General features: G+C 48.1%; 1 protein-coding gene across 1 annotated transcript in view; it reads left to right on the top strand.

Annotated features, from left to right (window-relative positions):
- TNPO1 (transportin 1) overlaps positions 1 to 24288 on the top strand; it is a 1561564-nt gene that overhangs the window by 1371063 nt on the left and 166213 nt on the right. The window lies entirely within an intron of this gene.

Genomic DNA, 24288 nt, shown 5'->3' with positions numbered 1-24288 from the left:
GCGACCAGGCCACATCAGGAGGATGGCTCCAGCACAAGTCAGCACCAACAAGCACATCGGCACCGAAAGCTACCAAACAAACTTTAACCCCACATTGGCTCCGAAGAAACACTTGGGATCGAGCATCTCTGAATCGAAGCAGGCCTTGGTTCCGAGGACATAAAAACAACATGGCCAAACTTCTGGACACCTGTGGGTACAAAGACACACAGACGACGTGGCTCCTCCTGTCACAGACATAGACCCACCAGTTTCGACAAATGCGTCACAGATGACACCTCTTCATATCAGTGTCATTCAGACGGCGGCAGAGTACCACAAGCTCTCAATGCACACAACCGAGGAGCAAACTGATTTTGCGCTCTAAGTGCATGGTGCAGTACCTTCCCATGATAGGATCTCTACTGAATGTATGCAAAGGCATCTTAAAAGAAGCTGGCAAATCCAGGTTCTTAGCACCTTGAATTGAAAAAAAAAAATAGTCATCAATTCAGCCAGTATACATTAGTGGTTACCCTCACCAGATTGCCTAGTTGTCACACCTGCAAGGAAACGAGCTGCAGCACAGGACACTGGAGAAGCACCAGACAAATAAATAAAAGAGAATTGATGTTGCAGGTAAATGGGTGGCAACAGGGCATGCTAACCATTGAAAGATTGCCATCTCAGTGGGGCTGCTCTCCGTTATAACTGAGTGACCTTGGATGATGTGCGTGAATTCATGCAACATCTCCCAGACGAATATAAAAGGTGAGGAGAAGATTTTGTAAACCAGGGCAGGCAAATATCCAATGCCGCAATCAAATGTGCACTAGGTGAGGCGTATACTGCTGCGAGGGGCATCAATAGCTACATCATGCTGCGTAAATGTGTGGTTACGCATTTCTGGCTTTAAACCAGAAGTCTAGCAACATCTTCTAAACGTCCCCTTTGATGGGGAGAACCTCTTTGGACCTGCAGTGGTTACAATGCTTGAAAAATAAAACTACATCCGTACCACCAAATCAATGGGTGCCTTGCAGATAACGTCTCAAAAGTAACAGCCTACATCATTACCACCAAATCAATGGGTGCCTTGCAGATAATGTCTCAAAAGTAACAGCCTTTTCGGCATTACCAAGAGCCTCAAAGCCCTCTGCCAGTGGCAACATCTTGTATCCGCGCCAGCAACAACAGTACCACCAGCAATCCTGTAATTCCTGTAGAGATGGGTATAAAAACAGAGGCAGAGGTAGCAGCGCACCCAATAAGGAGGCCTCTACACCCAAACAGTGACTTTCCCCCGATCACAAAATAGCAGTCTACGGAAGGCTGCAACAATTTCACCAGTAGTAGCCAAACATAACATCAGACCAATTGGTACTACAAATTGTTAGGCAAGATATTGCTTGGAACTAACAGCCACCAAATATCCTGCCAAAAAGACACATACTAAATCCACAGCATCTACATATGCCGAAGGAAGAAGTACAGGAGTTATTACTTAAAGGGGCCATACATTCTGTCCCAAAGAAACATCTCAATAAGGGAGTCTAGTCCCTTTATTTCCTCATACCAAAAAAGGATTGCTCCCTATGGCCAATCCTTGAACTACGTCCACTCAATCAATACATACTATCCGAATACATATGGTGACATTGCAGGACTTGATATCGCGACTACAAAAAGGCGATTTCATGACTGCGTTAGACCTGATGGGCGCATACTTCCACATCTCAATCCACCCAGCTCATCGCTAGTACCTCCGGTTTGTGGTAAGTGGAAATCACTATACTAAAAAAAATGTATTAAGCGCCTGAATACACTAAGAACAGTGCGTCTCCGCACTATCATTTCATAGTGCTACTATTCGGAGTAACAATAGCCACCAGTTTGTTCACAAAATGTCAAGCTGTAGTAGCAGCAAAATTACGAAGACAAACATACCTGTCTTTCCCTATCTGGACAATTGACTGATCAAGGGTCCAAACAAGGCCAAAACCTCATTCACAAATTGGGCTTCACAATCCATACAACAAAATCCCATCTTCAACCGCTCCAGATACAACCCTATCTCGGAGTAATACTCAGTTCAGTATCTGGGACAACGTGTCCCAAACCACAAAGGGTTCTCAAGCTGCAGAGCCAACTGGATCTTTTTCGGCCACATCATCACCTGCAAGTCAGTCCAACAAGCTTTATTCGATTTAAATAAATCATAAAAGCGCACTTGCTGCCTCTAAATCTTGCCTCTGTCCTCAACTCACCCTTCATCTGTTCTTACATAGCTTTATAATTCTTTCTCAAGACCTTCACTAGGCTTTTATCCTGAGAGGAGGCCTGAACAGCACCTTTTAGATCTTTGTGCGCTTTTGAACAAGCTCTATTAAATCAGCAAACTAGACCACATGCAATGATAGGGTGCACCACTGAATATTTAACAGCTGATTATAAGATAAGATCCAGCTTCTCAAGGATGAGTTTGTACTCAAAAGCCCTAGTGCTTACCCTTCCCATTTTAGCCTTATTCCCTAATTTGTATCATATTTAATTGGAATATCAAGCAATTTAATTTTGGCATTATATAATTTTAAGGATGCTGTTAGGGGATTATGATTGCTGTACCAGTGTGATACGACCTTGTGAGCCTCTAACAAATTAAGAAAACTACTAGATCATAGCATATAATCCATATCACTTGCATGACCTCCCCCAACATATGTCGGGCATTGTCCACTACTGTCATTAACATAATCCTTTAAAAAAAGTATATCATTTATTGCCACAATTCCATTTAACACATCGCCCATATATTAAGTGTGTAAAACAAGACCTCGACTGCCCCTCGATATTTGCCATCCCACACACTCGAGAGCCACTAAATATACACATAGTGCAATAAAAGTTTCCGTTCCACATAATACATGTTCGGTATGTCATAGTGGTTACTTTACTAATTTCCTTTTGCAAGTTATCTGCTACATGGGGATTGCGCTGCGCAAAAAAAACATTATGATAAGAGATGTATAATTAAGAGGTCTACAGGGCCTAATTTGCACAGTAACACTATTTGGTACCATGTGGAGGAGCAGATAATTCAAAATTGTTTTGCTGTATGTTTAACAGAGACTAACATTGCCAATCCTCCCTTAGTCCTTCCTGATATTGCTTGAATCGCTGGTGTACAGAATGAGTGGTACCCATTTATTTGAAAGTCAACTACTGACCATGACTCCTAAAAGTAAATTAAGTCAGATTTGGATAGAAATGAAACCCAATCTTCATTACACCGCTTTGATTTAGCTGACTGAGGGATGTGAAAGGGTAGTTGCGGTAGCCTTAAGACTTCAATCACTTCCCTACCCTGTGCATCTAGGGACAAAGGTATCTTAGGGGTGTCATGGCTTAGCTGTTGGGAGGAGTCTTGAGTGGGACCTCCACTTGCCAGTTGTAGGAGAGTAGGGTCTGCAATCCTATGGTCACCCCCGATTTTTGCTTTTTGCTTCACTGGTTTACGACTTTCCCTGGCTGTGGGCCTGTTAATCAGACCCACAGCCTAGCTGTGCTCTCTCTAAATTGACAACCATGTACCTTAGGTGCATATCTAATTGGATACTGAGTTACCTTATCAGTCCCTGTACAGTGTACCTTAGGTACCACAGGGCATAGGTGCACCCAGGGCCTACTAGGGGCTGCAGCATGTATTATGCCACCCCTGGCTGGCCATCCAAATCTGACACAACTGGCTGATCAATCAGCTGGGGCAAGGTGGTGTAATCACCCTTTGCTTTAGATATAGTATCTCTATATCTAAACCTAAAATGGACACATATCCTCCTATCAGTCACTCCTATGGCAGGCCTTATCAATCCTGAAGGCAGAGTGCTTGTAATTATGTGAGATGGTGCTCTAGCGTGAGCTGAACCTGTCTGCAGCTTTCGGAAACAAGTCCTTTAGCTGTTTCCATGATAACGCTATACCATATACTCTTAATTGCATTATAATCCTCGCGGTTATTGCCAACTTTGGTATAACATTATCAAAACATGTCAAGTAAGGTGTCATACGAATTGGAGTACTACCCCCTCGCCAATTCTGGCGACGGAGGTAGCATTCCACCCTTCTAGAGGGACACGGCATGTATGTAACTGTGAACTCCGGTTAAAGTTAACTCGAGCCTCAGCATCACAAAATGGATGCTGCCACCACAGACACAAGTCTGACCTCCTGCTGCTGGAAGTCCTTCCAGCGAGGGAGGCTTGGACAAAGGGTTTCCTGCCTTGGGAGTTGCTAGCACCACCCCAGACAGGATTTTGTGTATTAGGTAGGACAGGGCTGAAAGGAATGAGACATGCCTGGGGCACACAAGGTGTCCCTGTGCATACTCCGGTCTAAACCAGTTCCTTGAGCACTCCAGCCCCAGAGCTGGCGCAAGACCGGACATAGGATAGGGGGTGTAACCACCCCCCTTCCTGGTCCCACCCAGAGAAGGGACCTAGTCGTAGTACAGCCCCCTTTAGCCAGATAAAGGTAGGAGCTGGTCCCATTCCAGATTAGATTACCCTGAACAACTTTACAAGAAGAAACTCTGGACTTCGACGTTCTGCTCCACAGAAGACTGAAGAAATCTCCCTTGTGGGCAAGGAGTGTCCACCCTGCACAAGCTGGCACCATCAGCGTCCAGCGGCTTCCCTTTGTCGTCTTCCTGCAAGGATCCAGACTTCAGAGCCTGACGAGACCCAGATTCCCAGACCTCTCCGACCTCTACCTACATCTGCAGCACAGCTGAGATCCGTGGGTGCGTCGAGACACGTGGGACCGGCCATCTTGAAAGAAGCAGCACTTCGCTCCAGCACGACTTCAGAGGCATCCTCGTCCAAGTGCTTTGGGGACTGAGAAGCCCCGACCCCGAGCAGCTCCTGCACCGAAGACCAGCCCTCCAGCATCCACGAGATCTGCGTGGGGCCCTTCTGCCTGTTTGCTGCTTGACGCGTTGTCTGGTCACTTGCCGGCTGGCTGGTGACCTCCTAGACGACGAACTATGAAATCTTCACTGCTGGTCTGGTTGCTCCAGACTGGCCCTTGCTCCCTTCCAAAAGAGGAGCACCCCGGACCCTCCTGGTCCACTCCAGACGCCGTTTCCACTCACCGTGTGGGTTGCCTTTGCCAAGGCCTGTTGACTCCGAATCCGAAGCAGACACCGCCGACAGCGAGAGCCTGCGTGGGACAGCTCGTGCTTCCATCCTGGTCGTCGAAGACACCACCTGGTCCACGTGGCTGCAGGGACAAGCGTCCACCTTCACCTGATCGCGACGACGACATCTGGTTCCACTCCTGGTTCCACTCCAGTCACTGGCTAGTGACTTTGAACATTGTCCCCTCTGCTTTCAGGTTCTTCTCTTCACTGATCCACCCTCGGATCACACCGGACATCTTCCTCCTGACCGCCTGCAGCATCTTTTCCTCCAGGCTCCGTAGACTTCAACGCCGGAACCCGACACGACTTGGCACCTATGCACCCGCAGCCCGTGGGTGAGGTAACACGAGCATTTCGGTGCTCAAGGGTAGCTTGACTCTCCTAGTGTCCAGTTCCACAGTCGTTTTAGTTCTACCTAGTCAGGATCGTCCGTACTCAACTTTTTCTTGAACTGTACTGTCCATAGACACTGTTACGCATCTCGCGTGTGAGTTCGCACTCTGCACACGCGTTCCGTGGGCCTCCTATTACCTACCTAGAGTTAGTATAGCGTGGTCCCAGCGATCCTACAGCCTCTGGACCGCTCCATTCCTATTATCGACTTTCACATTCCACTTACTTAGTATATGGTTTGTCGTGCCCCTAGGGCACCATTGTAATTTGTGCAACTTGAACGTATTTTTCCTAAGAGATTGTCGTGTGCTTAGCCCTCTGACCTCATAAAGAGTTCAGAGGTGTATGTTAGTTAATAAATATCTTGTTTATTTTCATAACAACCTGTGTGGTGTCCTTTCACTTCGTATTCAAGGGGTTATATGTGGTAAAACAGCTGGCTTCACATGCCAAAAGAGTTTAGCCTAAGACTGCTTTGTCCATGCTACCACTAGGATAGCTGGTCTATAAGGTTGACTTACAACCAATCACCATAAGGGTTGTTTGGACTGATACAAGGTGATCACTAGAACTAGTGAACATCATATATCAGGCCAACTTCTCACATTGGTGTGCAGCGGTTGGGATTTGAGCTTGCTGTTGTTTTTACCAAACATAATCTTGAGATATCATTTTAAAGATCACATAAGGTACCATAGGTACATATAACAAGCTTAGAAATACTCTGAGTTCTACTGAACCAGCTGTTGTAGTAGAAAGGGAGTAGCACACCGTGACTACAACTCTTAGCAAGGGATCAGTAGGTAAACCCATAGTGTAGGTAAGTGCACCACTTACACCTCACTAGAAAAGCATGTCTACCACAGGAGAGAACACAGTGGCTCCCCTTGGTGATATTGACCCTCCACAGGTCATGTCAAGATATGCAGCCCTTAGCTTCCAGGAGATTAGACAATTGTGTACCTCCAGGAAACTAAAACAGGTTTCTAACCCTACAATTCCTTTTTTGATAGGTCTCTTAGAGACATTTGATGCCAGAAGGGCTTCTAATCCAGGCCCATCTGACCCTACAGAGGGAACCATACTCCCAGTAGAGGAGGGCTCTAATCTCCCTGAAACTGATGGAGTGGAGGAAGATGGAGACTCATCTGAGGTAAACCATGGTCCGGGCGTAGTCAGCAGACTTACCAGGGCCATCTTAAGCATGCATGGGAATGGAACTGGGGGAGCCCCAGGCCCATCCTCAGGCAGGCTTAACCTTGGGAATAGACGAGTTAGGTCTCACTCCAGAGGCTCTAACAGGTCTATTCGCACCCATGTCTCTCAGGCATCTTCTCAGGGAGGGATGACATACCCTCAGAGAAGAGAGCATGAAGCTAAGATGAGGGAAGTCAATCTGAGGATTGAGAGGGAAGAACTTGCCCTTGCCAAAGAAAGACTTGCCTTTGCCACAGAGCAGAGATTGAGTGGGGCAGGCCCCACTGGTGGCAGCATTATCCCTAGAGACAAAGGCAGGAGTTTTGATACTAGACACCTGAGTAAAATAGTGCCCCCCTTTAAGCAAGGGGATGGCATCCACAAATGGATGACTGCTCTGGAGAGGGCCAGCACTGTCCAGTGCATCCCCCAGAGTCAGTGGGCAGCTATATTGTGGATCTCCTTTGAAGGTAAAGGTAGAGATAAGCTCCTCACTACTAGAGCTGAGGATGCTAACAATGACCAAGTCCTGAAGAATACACTGATTGATGGGTTTGGCTTAACAACTGAGCAGTACAGGTTGCTGTTCAGAGACACCCAGAAAATTCAGTCTCAGGATTGGGCTGACTTTGTTGATTGTGCCACTAAGGCTTTTGAAGGCAGGTTACTGGGAAGTAAAGTTACTGATTACACAGGATTGTATAATCTAATTATGAGAGAGCAAATCTTAAGTAATTGTCAGAATCAGTTGTTGCATCAGCACCTTATTGACTCAGATCTGACCTCTCCCCAAGAATTGGGAAAGAAGACAGACAGATGGGTCAGGACAAGGGTCAAGCAGCAGAACCAGAACCAGGGTGGTGGCCAGAAGAAAGCAGACCAAAAGGGTAATGAGAATAAGCAAAATGACCAGAAGTCTTCAACAGGGCCCCAACAATCTAAGGAGGGTGGGTCCCAGAACTCCCAAAAGAAGAATAATGATGGTCAGAGGAAACCATGGTGCCAATACTGTACAAGTAAAACTCACTGGTTTAGTGAGTGCACCAAGAAAGGCCTAGCTCCTACCACTACTGCCCCTAAGGCACCTGCACCCCCTAGTACAGTTAGTAGTGGTAGTGCTCCTCTCAAGGCTATAGTGGGGTTAACGTTGCTATCCGAGGCAGGCTCTGACTTAGTCATAGTACCTACTCAGGCTGTTCTTGTTTGTACTGGGGACATGGATATGACCCCTACAATAAGTCCCAGTGTACTCTGGGCAAGTACAGACAAATGCCTTTAATCAATGGAAAGATGTCTCAGGCCTACAGGGACACCTGTGCCAGTGTCACTACGGTGACACCAGCATTTGTTGACCCTGGACAGGTAATACTAGGTTCAGACTACCTAGTGACCAATGCTAGCAATGTCACTACCAACCATAGTGTATGGCACTTGTTAATTTCTCCTGGGGAGGGGTAAATGGCCTCAAAAGGGTTGTAGTTAGTTCAGACCTCCCAGTGGACTGTCTTTGGGCAATGATTTGGAATCCTCCTTATGGTCAGATGTGGAGTATAGGACTCGTGTGGAAATGTTAGGTTTGTCAGCACATGTCCTTGCTGTGACTAGGTCACAGGCCAAAAAATGCCCAGCTGAACAAGTGCTGGATCCTGGAACAATGGACCAGACACTTCCCAAGAGAAAGAGCAGTAGGGTTAAGGCAGAGCCTTCCCCCCTGCCTCAAGGTGAGGATCAGCTCTCTCAGGAGGCTAACCCAAAGACCCCAGAAGGAACTGTCCTAGAGGAGCTTGAGCCTGAACAGGTGAGTTTCTTGGGACAGGGGGACCTTCCCCGGCAGACTTGAGGCAGGCACAGTTAGACTGTTCCTCTCTTGAACCCCTCAGACAGCAGGCTGCTGCTGCTGCGGCTGGAGGGAATGCCACAGGTACCCACAAGGTGTACTGGGATGATGGACTCCTTTACTCTGAGGCAAGAGACCCCAAGCCTGGTGCTACCAGGAGGCTGGTCATCCCCTTGTCTCTGAGAGGTTTCCTTCTTACCTTGGCCCATGAGATTCCCCTTGCAGGTCACTTAGGCCAGAACAAGACTTGGGACAGGCTTGTCCCTCACTTTCACTGGCCTCATATGTCTGAAGACACAAAAGAGTTTTGTCGCTCATGTGTCACCTGCCAAGCCAGTGGCAAATCAGGTGGCACCACAAAGGCCCCCCTTATACCACTACCTGTGGTGGGGGTACCCTTTGAAAGAGTGGGGATTGACATTGTTGGGCCAATGGACCCCCCAACAGCATCTAGACACAGATTTATATGGTGGTAGTGGATCATGCCACCAGGTGTCCAGAAGCTATTCCCCTTAGGACCACTACAGCTCCTGTTGTGGCCAGGGCCCTACTTGGAGTTTTCTCCAGAGTGAGGTTTCCTAAGGAGTTTGTCTCTGACAGAGGTGCAAACTTTGTCAGGATACTTGACTGCAATGTGGAAGGAGTGTGGTGTCAATTACAAATTCACCACCCCCTATCACCCACAGTGCAATGGGCTTGTGGAGAGATTTAACAAGACCCTCAAAGGGATGATAAAAGGGTTACCAGAAAAGCTTAGGCGAAGATGGGACATCCTTTTACCCTGCCTTTTGTTTGCTTACAGAGAGGTCCCACAAAAGGGGGTGGCTACAGCCCTTTTGAGCTTCTATTTGGGCATCCTGTAAGAGGACCCCTGTGTCTTGTGAAGGAAGGATGGGAGTTACCTCCCAAAAAGCCTAAGCAAGACATGGTGCACTATGTACTTGGTCTCCGCTCCAGGATGGCAGAGTACATGGAGAAGGCATCTAAAAACCTTGAGGCCAGCCAAGAACTGCAAAAAGCTTGGCATTACCAAACGGCTGTCCTTACTGTTTACCAGCCTGGACAGAAGGTGTGGGTGTTGGAGCCAGTGGCCCCAGCAGCTCTCCAAGACAAATGGTCGGGACCCCATACTATCATTGAACAGAAGGGAGAGGTCACCTACCTGGTAGACCTTGGAACTCCCAGGAGCCCTCACAGAGTACTTCATGTGAACAGGCTCAAGGCATTTGTCAACAGGGAAGACATGGGCTTGCTCATGGCTACAGATGAGTGACAGGAGGAAGAGAGTGACCCTCTCCCAGACCTGCTCACTCAGAACCCTGATGATGGGTCAGTAGATGGTGTGGGCTTTTCTGACAGCCTCTCTGAACATCAGCAAAAGGATTGCAAACAAGTTCTTCAGTCCTCCAGACAAATGTTCTCTCTGACACCTAGTCAGACAAACTGGTGCACCCATGAGGTGGACACTGGTGACAGTCTGCCTATAAAGAGTAAAATCTACAGGCAACCTGACCACGTCAGGGACTGCATAAAACAAGAAGTACAAAAGATGTTGGAATTGGGAGTCATTGAACTCTCAGAGAGCCCTTGGGCTAGTCCTGTAGTTCTAGTGCCTAAACCTCACACCCAGGATGGTAAGAGAGAGATGAGGTTTTGTGTAGACTTCAGGGGTCTCAATGCTGTCACTAAGACAGATGCCCATCCAATACCAAGAGCAGTTATACTCATAATTGGCTTCTGCCAAATTCTTGAGTACATTTGACCTGACAGCTGGTTATTGGCAAATCAGGTTAGCTGAGGATGCCAAGGCCAAAACAGCATTTTCTACCCCAGGAGGTCATTACCAATTTGTGGTGATGCCCTTTGGTTTGAAAAATGCACCTGCCATTTTTCAAAGGTTGGTGAACCAAGTTCTCACTGGGCTGGATGACTTCTGTGCAGCATATCTAGATGATATTGCTGTCTTTAGCTCCACCTGGGAGGATCACCTGATCCACCTGAGGAAAGCTTTGGAGGCCCTGCAAAAGGCAGGCCTCACTATCAAGGCTACTAAGTGCCAGATAGGGCAGAGTCAAGTTGTATATCTGGGCCACCTTGTAGGTGGAGGCCAGGTTCAACCTTTGCAGAGCAAGATACAGGCCATAAAGGACTGGGCTCCTCCAACCACCCAGACACAGGTCAGAGCTTTCTTGGGCCTGTCTGGTTACTATAGGAAATTTGTCAGAAATTATGGAACCATTGTGACTCCACTTAATGACCTGACAAGTAAGAAAATGGCAAAGAAAGTTCAGTGGACAGTTAGCTGTCAAAAGGCATTTGATGACCTAAAGCAGGCCATGTGCACTGCACCTATTTTCAAGAGTCCAGACTACTCCAAACCTTTCATTGTCCAAACAGATGCTTCTGAGTTGGGTGTGGGAGCAGTTCTATCTCAACTGAATATTGATGGTCATGACCAGCCCATTGCTTTTATAAGTAGAAGGCTGACCCCTAGAGAGAAACGTTGGTCAGCTATTGAGAGGGAAGCCTTTGCTGTGGTTTGGGCCCTGAAGAAGTTGAGGCCATACTTGTTTGGTACTCACTTCAAGATTCAGACCGACCATAAGCCCCTCTTATGGCTAAATCAGATGAAGGGTGAAAACCCCAAACTGCTTAGGTGGTCCATTTCCCTACAGGGGATGGACTTTACAGTGGAACACAGACCAGGGACTGACCATGGCAATGCAGATGGTCTCTCCAGGTACTTCCACTTAGAACAAGAAGACTCACCTGGTCAAGGTTAGTTTAATGTCCCTAAGTTTGGGGGGGGGGGGGGTTATGTAGGAGAGTAGGGTCTGCAATCCTATGGTCACCCCCGATTTTTGATTTTTGTTTCACTGGTTTACGACTTTCCTTGGCTGTGGGCCTGCTAATCAGACCCACAGCCTAGCTGTGCTCTCTCTAAATTGACAACCATGTACCTTAGGTGCATATCTAATTGGATACTGAGTTACCTTATCAGTCCCTGTACAGTGTACCTTAGGTACCCAGGGCATAGGTGCACCCAGGGCCTACCAGGGGCTGCAGCATGTATTATGCCACCCCTGGCTGGCCATCCAAATCTGACACAATTGGCTGATCAATCAGCTGGGGCAAGGTGGTGTAGTCACCCTTTGCTTTAGATATAGTATCCCTATATCTAAACCTAAAATGGACACATATCCTCCTATCAGTCACTCCTATGGCAGGCCTTCTCAATCCTGGAGGCAGAGTGCTTGGAATTATGTGAGATGGTGCTCTAGCGTGAGCTGAGCCTGTCTGCAGCTTTCGGTATCAAGTCCTTTAGCTGTTTCCATGATAACGATATACCATATACTCTTAAGTGCATTATAATCCTCGCGGTTATTGCCAACTTTGGTATAACATTATCAAAACATGTCGTGTAAGGAGTCATACGAATTGGAATACTACCCCCTCGCCAATTCTGGCGACGGGGGTAGCATTCCACCCTTCTAGAGGGACACGACATGTATGTAACTGTGTACCCCAGTTAAAGTTAACTCGAGCCTCAGCATCACAAAATGGATGCTGCCACCACAGACACAAGTCTGACCTCCTGCTGCTGGGAGTCCTTCCAGCGAGGGAGGCTTGGACAAAGGGTTTCCTGCCTTGGGAGGTGCTAGCACCACCCCAGACAGGATTTTGTGTATTAGGTAGGACAGGGCTGAAAGGAATGAGACATGCCTGGGGCACACAAGGTGTCCCTGTGCATACTCCGGTCTAAACCAGTTCCTGGGGCACTCCAGCCCCAGAGCTGGCGCAAGACCGGACAAAGGATAGGTCCCTCATCTGGTCCCACCCAGATGAGGGACCTAGTCGTAGTACAGCCCCCTTTAGCCGGATAAAGGTAGGAGCTGGTCCCATTCCAGATTAGATTGTCCTGAACAACTTTACAAGAAGAAACTCTGGACTTCGACGTTCTGCTCCACAGAAGACTGAAGAAATCTTCCTTGTGGGCAAGGAGTGTCCACCCTGCACAAGCAGGCACCATCAGCGTCCAGCGGCTTCCCTTTGTTGTCTTCCTGCAAGGATCTAGACTTCAGAGCCCGAGGAGACCCGGATTCCCAGACCTCTACCTACATCTTCAGCACAGCTGAGATCCGTGGGTGCGACGAGACACGTGGGACCGGCCATCTTGAAAGAAGCAGCACTTCGCTCCAGCACGACTTCAGAGGCATCCTCGTCCAAGTGCTTTGGGGACTGAGAAGCCCCGACCCCGAGCAGCTCCTGCACCAAAGACCAGCCCTCCCGCATCCACGAGATCTGCGTGGGGCCCTTCTGCCTGTTTGCTGCTCGACGCGTTGTCTGGTCACTTGCCGGCTGGCTAGTGACCTCCTAGACGACGAACTCCGAAATCTTCACTGCTGGTCTGGTTGCTCCAGCTGGCCCTTGCTCCCTTCCAAAAGAGGGGCCCCCTGGTCCACTCCAGACGCCGTTTCCACTCACCGCGTGGGTTGCCTTTGCCAAGGCCTGTTGACTCCGAAGCCGACAGCGAGAGCCTGCGTGGGACAGCTCGTGCCTCCATCCTGGTCATCGAAGACACCACCTGGTCCACGTGGCTGCAGAGACCAGCGTCCACCTTCACCTGATCGCGACTACGACATCTGGTTCCACTCCAATCACTGACTAGTGACTTTGAACATTGTCCCCTCTGCTTTCAGGTTCTTCTCTTCACTGATCCACCCTCGGATCACACCGGACATCTTCCTCCTGAACGCCTGCAGCATCTTTTCCTCCAGGCTCCATAGACTTCAACGCCGGAACCCGACACGACTTGGCACCTATGCACCCGCAGCCCGTGGGTGAGGTAATACGAGCATTTCGGTGCTCAAGGGTAGCTTGACTCTCCTAGTGTCCAGTTCCATAGTCGTTTTAGTTCTACCTAGTCAGGATTGTCCGTACTCACCTTTTTCTTGAACTGTACTGTCCATAGACACTGTTACGCATCTCGCGTGTGAGTTCGCACTCTGCACACACGTTCCGTGGGCCTCCTATTACCTACCTAGAGTTAGTATAGCTTGGTCCCAGCGATCCTACAGCCTCTGGACAGCTCCATTCCTATTATCGACTTTCACATTCCACTTACTTAGTATATGGTTTGTCGTGCCCCTAGGGCACCATTGTAATTTGTGCAACTTGAACGTATTTTTCCTAAGAGATTGTCATGTGCTTAGCCCTCTGACCTCATAGAGAGTTCAGAGGTGTATGTTAGTTAATAAATACTTGTTTATTTTCATACCAACCTGTGTAGTGTCCTTTCACTTGGTATTCAAGGGGTTATATGTGGTAAAACAGCTGGCTTTACATGCCAAAAGAGTTTAGCCTAAGACTGCTTTGTCCATGCTACCACTAGGATAGCTGGTCTATAAGGTTGACTTACAACCAATCACCATAAGGGTTGTTTGGACTGATACAAGGTGATCACTAGAACTTGTGAACATCATATATCAGGCCAACTTCTCACACCAGTGGTAATGGGCAAGTTTTATTTCCTTTGCCTGTATCATTTGCGTGTTGTACAGGGCCCTACTGGGTGTTGATTAAGCTAAGTCTAATTTTGATAGAGACCTCTACTAGTGAAAGCTGATCTTCAATGTTCCCCAAACTAGTCATGTTGGGTTTTACAGCATCTGCTATGAGAACTCAAATTCTCATAAATCTTCTCTAGTGCACAATGTACCCCACCCTCTCCCTCCGAATTGGCCCTAGTTGACTCCACCTGTACTAAACCTTTTTGTCCTTTTTTTCTTTCAGTGAGAGACAGTATTTTAGATTTTACCCCTTCTTCTGACTTCTTACGTTTCCCTACTCCTAAATCAATCATTACTTACTTCTATGCTTTTATTCTAGACGAATGCTTGGCTAGAATCACCTGTGTTTTATAGAAATTTGAATTATCACCTTTGGTGAGAGTGGGAATATTATGGCATTCTCTTGTCGGGTTCTTCCTCACCAGCCAAAACAATGATGCACATTCTAGGGATGATAGCTTCATGCATAGCAATAGTGCCTTATGCAAGACTTCACATGCAGCCTCTTAGTATTCTTAGCGACACAAGCAAGCAACATGGATGATCTAGTGTTGGTTTCACTCAAGGTCCATCAGGTACTACAATGATGGGACACCTAAAACATTCTGAAAGAAAGAGCCTACAAGGACTTAATCCCACAAGTGACAATTGTAGGAGAGTAGGGTCTGCAATCCTATGATCACCCGGACTTTTTGCTTTTGTTTCACTGGTTTACGACTTTCTCGGGCTGTGGGCCTGCCAATCAGACCCACAGCCTAGCTGTTCTCTCACTAAATTGATGCGTGTACCTTAGGTGCATTACCCAATTGGAACTGGGCCACCCTGTCAGACCCTGTAACTCAGGGCATCGGTGTACCCAGGGCCTACCAGGGGCTGAAGCATGTATTATGCCACCCCTGGATGGCCATCTAAATCTGACACAACTGGCTGCACGACAGCTGGGGCCACGTGGCGTACTCGCCCGTTGCTATAGGTGTAGTATCCCTATACCTAATCTTAAAATGGACACCAGAGTTCCTCTCAGTCACTCCTATGGCAGGCCTTGACAATCCTGAAGGCAGAGTGCATGGAACCGTGTGAATTGGGCTCTGGCACGAGCCGAGCCTGGTTGCAGCTTGCGGAACCAAGACCCAATAGCTGTTCCATGATAACGCGTATCACATTGGTAACTTCGGTATCGCGTTATCAAGACATGTCGAGTAAGGTGTCATGCGAATCGGGATGCTGCCCCCTCACCAATTCTGGCGACGAGGTTGGCATTCCGCCCTTCTAGAGGGACACGACATGTATGTAACTGTGAACCCCGGTTAAAGTTAACTGAAGCCTCAGCTCCACAAAATGGATGCTGCCACCACAGACACGAGTCTGACCTCCTGCTGCTGGGAGTCCTTCCAGCGAGGAGAGCTTGGACAAAGGGTTTCCTGTCAAGGGCGGTGTTCGCACCGTCCCAGACAGGGTTTGTGTATTCTGGGTAGGTAGGGCTTTACAAGAAGGTGACTGCGGGGTGGCACCCCGGTGCTCACTACGCATCTGCCGGCTAGAACCAGTTCCAGGGGCGCGCAGCCCCTGACCTGGGGAAAGTCCAGCAGGGGGAGAGGGGTGTAACTACCCCCCTTCCTGGTCCCACCCTTAGGGCAGGACCTAGTCATGTACCCACCCCTTTCTTTAGGATAAAGGCCGGAGCGGGGACCCTTCCAAATGAGATCATCTTTGAATCAAGAATACTTTCTACGAAAGGACTTCGAGACTCTTCTCAAGATTTCTCCCTTGTGACTAAGGAGTAGTCACCCTGCACCAGCGGGCACCATCTAAGAACTCTGCGGTTTGCTGCAAGTCCTTCCTCAAGGATCCGACGGCCCAGCTCGACGAAGACCCGGCTTCCCTGGCACCTCTGACCTCTACCCACGTCGTCAGCTCAGCTGAGATCTGTGGGTGCGACGAGACCTCGAGGGACCGGCCATCATCAAAACCTGCACGCTTTCTTAAACAGCACGACCATCGAAGCAATTCTCTGGTGAGTGCTCTGGGGTCCGAGAAGCCCCGACCCTGAGCAGCTCCAGCACCGAAGTGCAGTCTCCCAGCATCTCCACGATCTGCGTGGGGCCCTTCTGCTCGCTGCTCAGCACGTTGTCTGGTCACTAGCCGCTGGCTTGTGCCCTTCTTGGACGACATCCGACAACCAACGCTGCTGGTCGCTCCAGACTGGCCTTTGCTTCCTACTTTGAGAGAAGCACTCCGGACCCTCCTGGTCCACTCAAGATGCCATTTTAGGCCCACCACGTGGCCCTGAAATCTGCCAAGGTTTGTTGCCCCAATCCTGGGCCCAGCGACGCCGACAGCATCAACCTCCGTGGGACAGCTCGCACCTCCATCCTGGTCGCCGACAACGCCTCCTGGTCCGTGAGACTGCAGAGCCTAGCGTCGCCCACTCACCTAGTCGAGGTGACGGCCATCCGGTGCCTTCCTGGTACCCTCGGACTACTGGCTAGTAGTACGAACTTGGTCCCCTCTGCTTTCAGGTATCAACGATCACTGATCCAGGCTTGGATCTCTACAAACTATTCATCACTGGTCGCCGGCCAGCAACTCCTTTTCTTCCGGCTCCTGGATCGTCAGCGAAGACCCCGACGCCTGTAAGACTTGTGCAGCCGCAGCCCTGGTGGCTAGGTAACTTCGGCATTTCGGTGCCTGCATAGCCTCCTTACTCTAGGGTCCCGAGTCCCTCGCTTCCGACTTGCCTTATCGGGTCCGCCCGAGACCATTAGAACTTTCCGTGCCCCTGTGCACTTGAAGTATTTTCTAAGAGCTTTTGTTCTGTGCTTAGTACCCTGTCCTCATAAAGAGTCCAAGGCTGTTGTGATTCTTAATAAATATACTGTTTATTTTCATAACACTTGTGTGGTGTCCTTTCACTTGGTGTTCAAGGGGTATGTGATGGTATAACAGCTGGCTTAACACGCCCTCTAGAGTTTAGCCCGAAGACTGCTCGTATCCACGCTACTAGGATAGCTGGTCTAAGGTTGACTTACAACCAATCACCATAAGGGTCGTTTGGAACGATACATAGTGGTCGCTAGAATAGCGAACGCTGCATATCGGGCCAACTTCTCACAACAATAACAACCGATGCATCACTCATATGAAGGACATTATGGTTCAAAGCCATAGGACTCTCAAACTGTGGTATCCTGATTCACTCAATGGTTGAAACGAATATTCAGATTGTGAACAGAGTTTAGGGTAGGCGCCACATCCGGCGCACGTAGTCAAGCCGTGCCTTCAACAATGGTAAACGTGGAGTGGGAAGGGAAACTTCTCATAAGGGTGTGCGCTCAGATATACTGGAAACCATATGACAGTTCAACACAAAATTCATGTGCAGTAATCCAATAGTAATCCAGAAATTATTTCAAAATTTGTTCCAATGTTTCAATTCACATTGCATCAAAGTCAATTCGTAGCTTGATCAATTAACGTTTTTTTCAATACCCAATGCATTTCGGGTCTATAGCAAGGACCCTTCGTCAGGGATCTGTGGGAAAAAGAATAATACAGGTCAATGTCCATCCTCTCCTGGACCTCTTTCTCGATCATCATCATGGCATTGTGATGGTGTGAATTCACTTGTTTGTGTGCCAAAGAGGTGGCACAGAGCCTACACAGCAAGGGCATGCATTGGACACAGAGGCAGTAAGAGAACGATGCGGCTGCAATGATGGCAATGAAAATCATTATCTTCCATCTCCACTGAGATACCATGGTCCAAAACTAGCCTGTTAGGGACCATGAACCCTCATCCTGATGGATGTCGGAAACAATCTTATGGAGCTTCTGGATTGCTTGATAAACTGTCGGTGCATTATCAGGGATGTAAATACAGCAACTTGTTTTGATCAATGTGTAGACTCCTCCACGATCCGCCAGTATTATGTCAAGCCCCATTCTATTCTGTAAAGTCATGAGGCGGTCTGCTTGAAGTTCAGCCATGATGTTACTGAGGGCACCGGCAGTCACGTTGATGGTGGCCTCTACCACCCTGGTGAGATGTCAGGGATTGTAACTATTGACCATAGGGCAAAAAAGAAGAAATAGCCTGGTCTAGATAACTGTAGGTGTGCCGTGTTGAATCCAGAACCCGGAAACCATTAGTAGCACTAGAGTGATAGCACTGGGCTGGGAAAAATTCCCATCAGCCCACCCGTCTGGTGGAGGTTCGTCACTTGGGAGATGTATCATCAATCCTAGATGGACTCTCTGATCCAAGCTTTCGTCAGGACCAAGTGAAAAATGCGACAAAACAAGATTTGGAGTACCACCAGTATACATCTGGGCTCAGAGGAGCTGGTAGGATTTATCCAATATATAGTGTGCACAGTCACTTTTTTGTTTTGCAGTCGCATTTTTCACTTGGTCCTGACGAAAGCTTGGATCAGAGAGTCCATCTAGCTGAAACATGTCGACCTTCACTAACTCTGCCTTCATATAGTTATTTTTTAAAACTAGTTTTTGGCATTTTAATTTTGACCTTAGCACCATACCTATTAAACTTGTTTTTGGTCCTAGGAGTCAATTTTATCCTCACTTTTTTCACATATTGATTTTTCATTTGCACTGCACCCCATTAGCATCACCAGTGAAGCACTGTGGTCTGAGTTTACATCGTATAATCCATCTCTGCACAATCAATAGGTGCATTGGTTGAGATCTGGATTGATGATACATCTCCCAAGTGACGAACCTCCACCAGACGGGTGGGCTGATGGGAATTTTTCCCAGCCCAGTGCTATCACTCTAGTGCTACTAATGGTTTCCGTGTTCTGGATTCAACACGGCACACCTACAGTTATCTAGACCAGGCTATTTCTTCTTTTTTGCTAGTTGTAGTTAGGGCACAAATAGCTCTGGTCGGTAAACATGCCTTATTGACCCTCCCTACATTTCCTTTACCGTATTGACCATAGGGCCCCAAAAGGGGAGGAACCCTTTAGCATAGTCACCAAATTCTTGGCCAGCTGTGTCTTCAGTATCAACCACACCTCTCTTCTGGGTGTGGTGTTTTGCATTGGCTGTGTAGGTGGGGGGGAGCCACCAAGCAATGTAACAGGTGCCTGCCCAAGAGTTGGGCAGCCAGGTGTAGGCCTTGTTCCCACACACAAAGTAGGTATTTAGTGAAGACACCAGAGCTGGGGGAGTCGAACCATTGAGCTCGAGCGCAGTCACTTTTCCCCACCCATACTGTTCCATCGCTTTTCATGCAGTATTTTCCGGGACGTGGGTAGACTGGGAGATCCCTGAGAGGTGGCAGTCTTTTCTTTCCCCCACCATTGTAGATGTTCGATGGATAAAAAGACCCATGATTGTTCTCATATTCATTCTTTTCTGCTGTATCTTTATCCATGCTTGGCCACTCCGCAGCCATGATGTGGCTGAATGCTTGTCTGCTACTGTTCTTCCTCAGGGATCGTGTGGATGTGTCACCTGAATAGAATGCATCAAAGAACACAGTGTACCAGCCGTAGGCCGAACAAGCTCGAGAAAAAGGAGCAGTAATCAGGGACATCCCAGTGCTTGCAGTATGGGGCAGCAACCCACATACCCAATAGTTTGTTTTGTTCACCACAAGCTGGTGCTGGTGTAACATGTGAATGAAAGTGTTTTTAAAGAAACCTGTCCTTATCTTCGCATGGGTGGGTAATGACACATGTTGATGAGGCGATTCTGTAGAGGTAGGAGGTTCAGGTGCTGCAAGGGCAGTGTGTATTACCCGTCCGAGGCAGGCCAGTCCCAGTGAAATAGTCATTAGTACAATTAGACAGATCGAGTACCGGCCACTTATTGTCTTTATGTACTCTTGTTTCTTTATTTCTTTGCTCTTCAAGCTTTCAGTGTTCATTTTGTTCATCTTCTGCTTCACTTGGTCTTCCCTAGTTGCTGCCTGTGATTGGTGGTTGCTTCACCGGTCAGTGATTCCGACGGTCCTATTGGCACGTTCCGGTCAGCTGTACCGGATCTAGTAAAAAATACGCCGGTGTATCACAGCCCTGCAGCGATTTGTCGGACCATGTCAAGCAGAGGGCAGAGACCTTTGTCTCTTCAGTCCTTTTTTTCTGGGTCGGAGGTTGTAACGGGTGGACCTGGGCGTTGTTTGATCAGGAAACAAAGGCTCTGGCTGTTTAGTGTTCCGCAACCTCAGATGCGAAGGAATGGCAGATTGCAGGATGTCGTCGTCCTCTCGTTCAGATGAAGCCCAGGCAATGTTGGCGTCACTAAAGGGTACAAAGCATGGGACTTTCTCACATTCGTCGTCTCCCAGGCCTTCCTTGACCCACTGGTCGTATGGTAGTGGTAGAGGCACCTTCTTGCAATGCACTCCGTGGACCCAGTTTTTTCTTCCTGCCACCTTCACTGCAGACCTGGTAGCCAGCAACACTTGCTGGGGCGGCTTCCACCTCGGCTCCAAGTTCTTTGTTCTCTGGAAATTTCGGATGCAGACCTAGTCAGCTGGCTGGATGGTGTAACCAGGGCCCTCTGGTTTGGGTGGCAGGATATCTTGTACCTGACGATGAATCAGACGTAGTTTAGTGGTCAATTCATGTAAATAATCTATCAACAATGGGTATTCAATGTCGGAATATTTGTTTGGGCGGGGTACTCCCCAAACATTTGCTGGTCGACCAAACACTATCTCATACGGGAATAGTCCGGTACGGGAATGTGCCGTGGCTCTAGTTGATAGGAGGGCAAAGGGCAGGGCGTCCGGCCAAGACAGTCCTGCGTCAGCCTGGATTTTTGCCATTTTTAATTTCAGCGTTCCATTGTGGCGCTCAACCAAACCTGCTGACTGTGGGTGATTGGCGGCATGGAATTTCTGTCTGATCCCTATCCCTATACACACTTTCTTCATTATTTCCCCTGTAAAGTGGCTTCAGTTGTCGCTCCAGATAATTCTGGGCATCCCAAATCTGGGAAAAAATTCCTTCAACAGTATTTTGGCAGTGCTTATAGCAGTGTTGTCCTTAAGGGGGTAGGCTTCGATCCACTAACTAAAGGCACACACAACTACCAGGACATATCAGAGATTGTTGCATCTTTCCATCTGTATGTTATCTATTTGGAGCACTTCGAAGGGGTAAGATGGGGGTGCAAAATTCCAAGGCAGGTCTTGGTGTGCCTTTTCCCGGGTTATGCATCAAACAAATCATGCAATTCCTGACTAACCTCTCAGCATATTTTGGGATGTGTTTGTTTTGCCATACCGGAGCTAGCTATTTGCAAATACCTTTTGCACTAATGTGAGCTGGGCCATGAGCCATAGTGAACACTGGCAAAACCTAAGCATCGGGTAACAACCATCGCTGTTGTTCAGACAGATCCGTCCAACGGCCATTCTCATTTAATAGGCCTGTTTGCTCTTCCCAGAGAGCCTTTTCCTCTCTAGTCGCCTCTGCCTGTATTTCCTTCAAATTCTCAATAGTATCCTCGTGCCTCCCTTTCTCCGGTACCCAGTTTGAGGGGCCAGCTACATACTTACTAGTAGAGATATCTTTAGCTGTTGCCTTTGCAGTCTGGCCAGTAAATGCATTACCCTTTCCTATGTCATCAGTTACTTTCCTGTGGGCGCTACATTTGACCACAGCTATCTTTTAAGGAAGAGTCAATGCTTCTAACAGCCTGCTGACCAGTTGACCATGCTGTATCTTAGTACCGTGAGAAGTAAAAATCCCCTCTCAGTCCATAGTCGCCCAAAATTATGGGCCACTCCAAAGGCGTATTGGCTATCAGTGTAGATGTTGACAGCCATCCCTGTACTCAGTTCACAGGCTCTTATTAGTGCTACTAACTTGGCAGCCTGTGCTGATTGGTAAGGTATTCTCTCACTTTCCACTACTGTATGTAACGTGGTGATACCAGAGGCAGCAGTTGTGCTACCATCAGGAAGTTTAAAGCAAGAACCGTCCACATACAGGGTACCATCAGGGTCAGTGAGGGGTGTGTCAGTCAAATCCATACGGCCTTTAGTCTCTTCCTCCATCCTGAGGACACAATCATGTGGATCCGAACTAGTGTCACTATCAACAAAGGGTAGCAATGTGGCTGGATTTAGCGTAGTGCAGCGGCGGATGGTGATATGACTGGCTAAGAGAGTCAATTCTTATCCGGACAAACGTGCACTAGTAAGGTGTTGAGTTTTTGTCCTATTTAATAAAGTGTCAACTGCGTGAGGAACCATAACTGTAAGTGCAGTATGAAGGACCTGGCCAGCAGATTGACGAATGGATACAGCAGCTGCTGCTCTCAAGGAACTGGGTAGTGCGCGGGCCACGGGATCTAGAACTGCAGAAAAATATGCACAGGGGCGTTGTCTGTCGCCAAAGCGCTGTGTTAGCACTGACAATATGCAACCATCATGCTTGTGTACAAAGAGTAAATGGGTTTCTGATAACTAGGGGTGCCTAGCACCGGGGCCGAACACAAGGCTGTTTTCAGTTCTTCAAATGCATGCTGGCACTCATGTGTCCAAGGGAGTGGGTAGGGAACATCTTTAAGTGTGAGACTCAATAAAGGTTTAATGAGTAAAGAAAAATTGGGTATCCACTGGCGGCAGTAGGAGATGATACCAATAAAAGCACGTACCTCTTTCCGCGTTTTTGGTGTGGGCATCTTACTGATTGTTTGTATTCGTTCAGGGGTGAGGCGGCGTCCCTCCTCCGACAGGAGATGACCTAAGTAGGTCACCTCTCATGTCGACAATATTGGAGTTTGGAGCAGGAAACTTCGTGATTGAACTGTGCCAGATGCAGGAGCAATTTCATGGTAGCTTCTTTACATAACGCCTTGGTGTCTGCCGCTATAAGTAAATCATCAACGTGCTGGAGTAGTGCTGTACCTTGAGGTAGGGACAGGGAATCAAGTTGGCCCTTGAGGGTCTGGCTATAAATTGAAGGGCTCTCTGTATATCCTTGTGGAGCTCTGCAGAACCAGAAACTACGTGTTGCCAATGAGAATCCAAAAAGGTCCCTACTCTGTTCATCAAAGGGTGTACTAAAGAAGGCGTTTAAGTCAATGACCGAGAAGAAACATGCAGACAGGCAAACCAGTAGAGTGGTGATATCTGGGACCACAGGAAACTGGGGTACCTCTATTTTGTTTATCTCGCGCAAATCAATGACAAAACGATAACAGGGGGCTTGGAAGGATCGGTGCGTTTTAGGACAGGCAAAATTGGGCTATTGCTCACGTTTCTTCTTGTCTCATCAACCACACCCTTGTCAACGAGTTACGAAATGATCTGGAGTAATGCTCTTTCCCCTTCTTTGGGTATTTTGTATTGGGGAAGTTGGGGAGGGCGAGCATTTTCCTTCAGTGTAACAGAAAAGGGAGGTATGGACAAAAGGCCGACATAAGTATCACCTTGGGCCCAAAGAGCAAGAGGGACATTCTGAAGTTCCTGGGGAATGGGATCTGAGGAGGCTAAATTTACTGGGTGTGTGGTAGGGAGACCCATAGTGATGTAAACCCCATCAGGAGAACAGTATATGGTTGCATGTAATCTTTTTAAAAGATCTAAACCCAACAAATTTTCACTTCATGTGGAAGTCAAAACCAAAGGGGAATCAACTGTGTAGGGTCCTATAGTTGGTTCCAGTGGTTGTGAAACGGGGCTAAATACTGGGGTGCCAGAAAACCCTACAGATATGTTATTTGCGCCAGACAAGGGGGCCCCAGGGACTTTACACCTAGCAATTGAACTTTTGGTTGCACCAGTGCCGACCAAGAATTTTTCCGTAGAGCCCAGTGTTGTAATATGAACATACGGTCCCTTTTGGTCAACAGGAATAGGCACAGGTCTCTTCTTCAGGCTCATAATCCTCATTAAAATAATTGCGGTCCTCATAATTAGCGGAATCAGATCTATTCTCCTGCATAAGGGGGCTCCTGTCCTGTAACTGCGTGCTAGGTCCGCCTCGCCCTCATCCTCTCTGGGGACGTTGTCCTGTGAAGCGGTCAGTGGTGGCAGAGTTGTTCTGGGCCAACAAGGGACACTCGTCGCGCCAATGACCCTCCTGGCGACAATAAGCGCACTGGTTGGGTCCCAGTGGTGGGCGAGCAGTCAC

This window comes from Lissotriton vulgaris, chromosome 3_1, assembly GCF_964263255.1.
Source record: "Lissotriton vulgaris chromosome 3_1, aLisVul1.2, whole genome shotgun sequence".
Classification (NCBI taxonomy): Eukaryota; Metazoa; Chordata; class Amphibia; order Caudata; family Salamandridae; genus Lissotriton; species Lissotriton vulgaris.
Note: the sequence above shows the minus strand (reverse complement) of the source record. Positions and strands in the feature narration are given on the sequence as shown.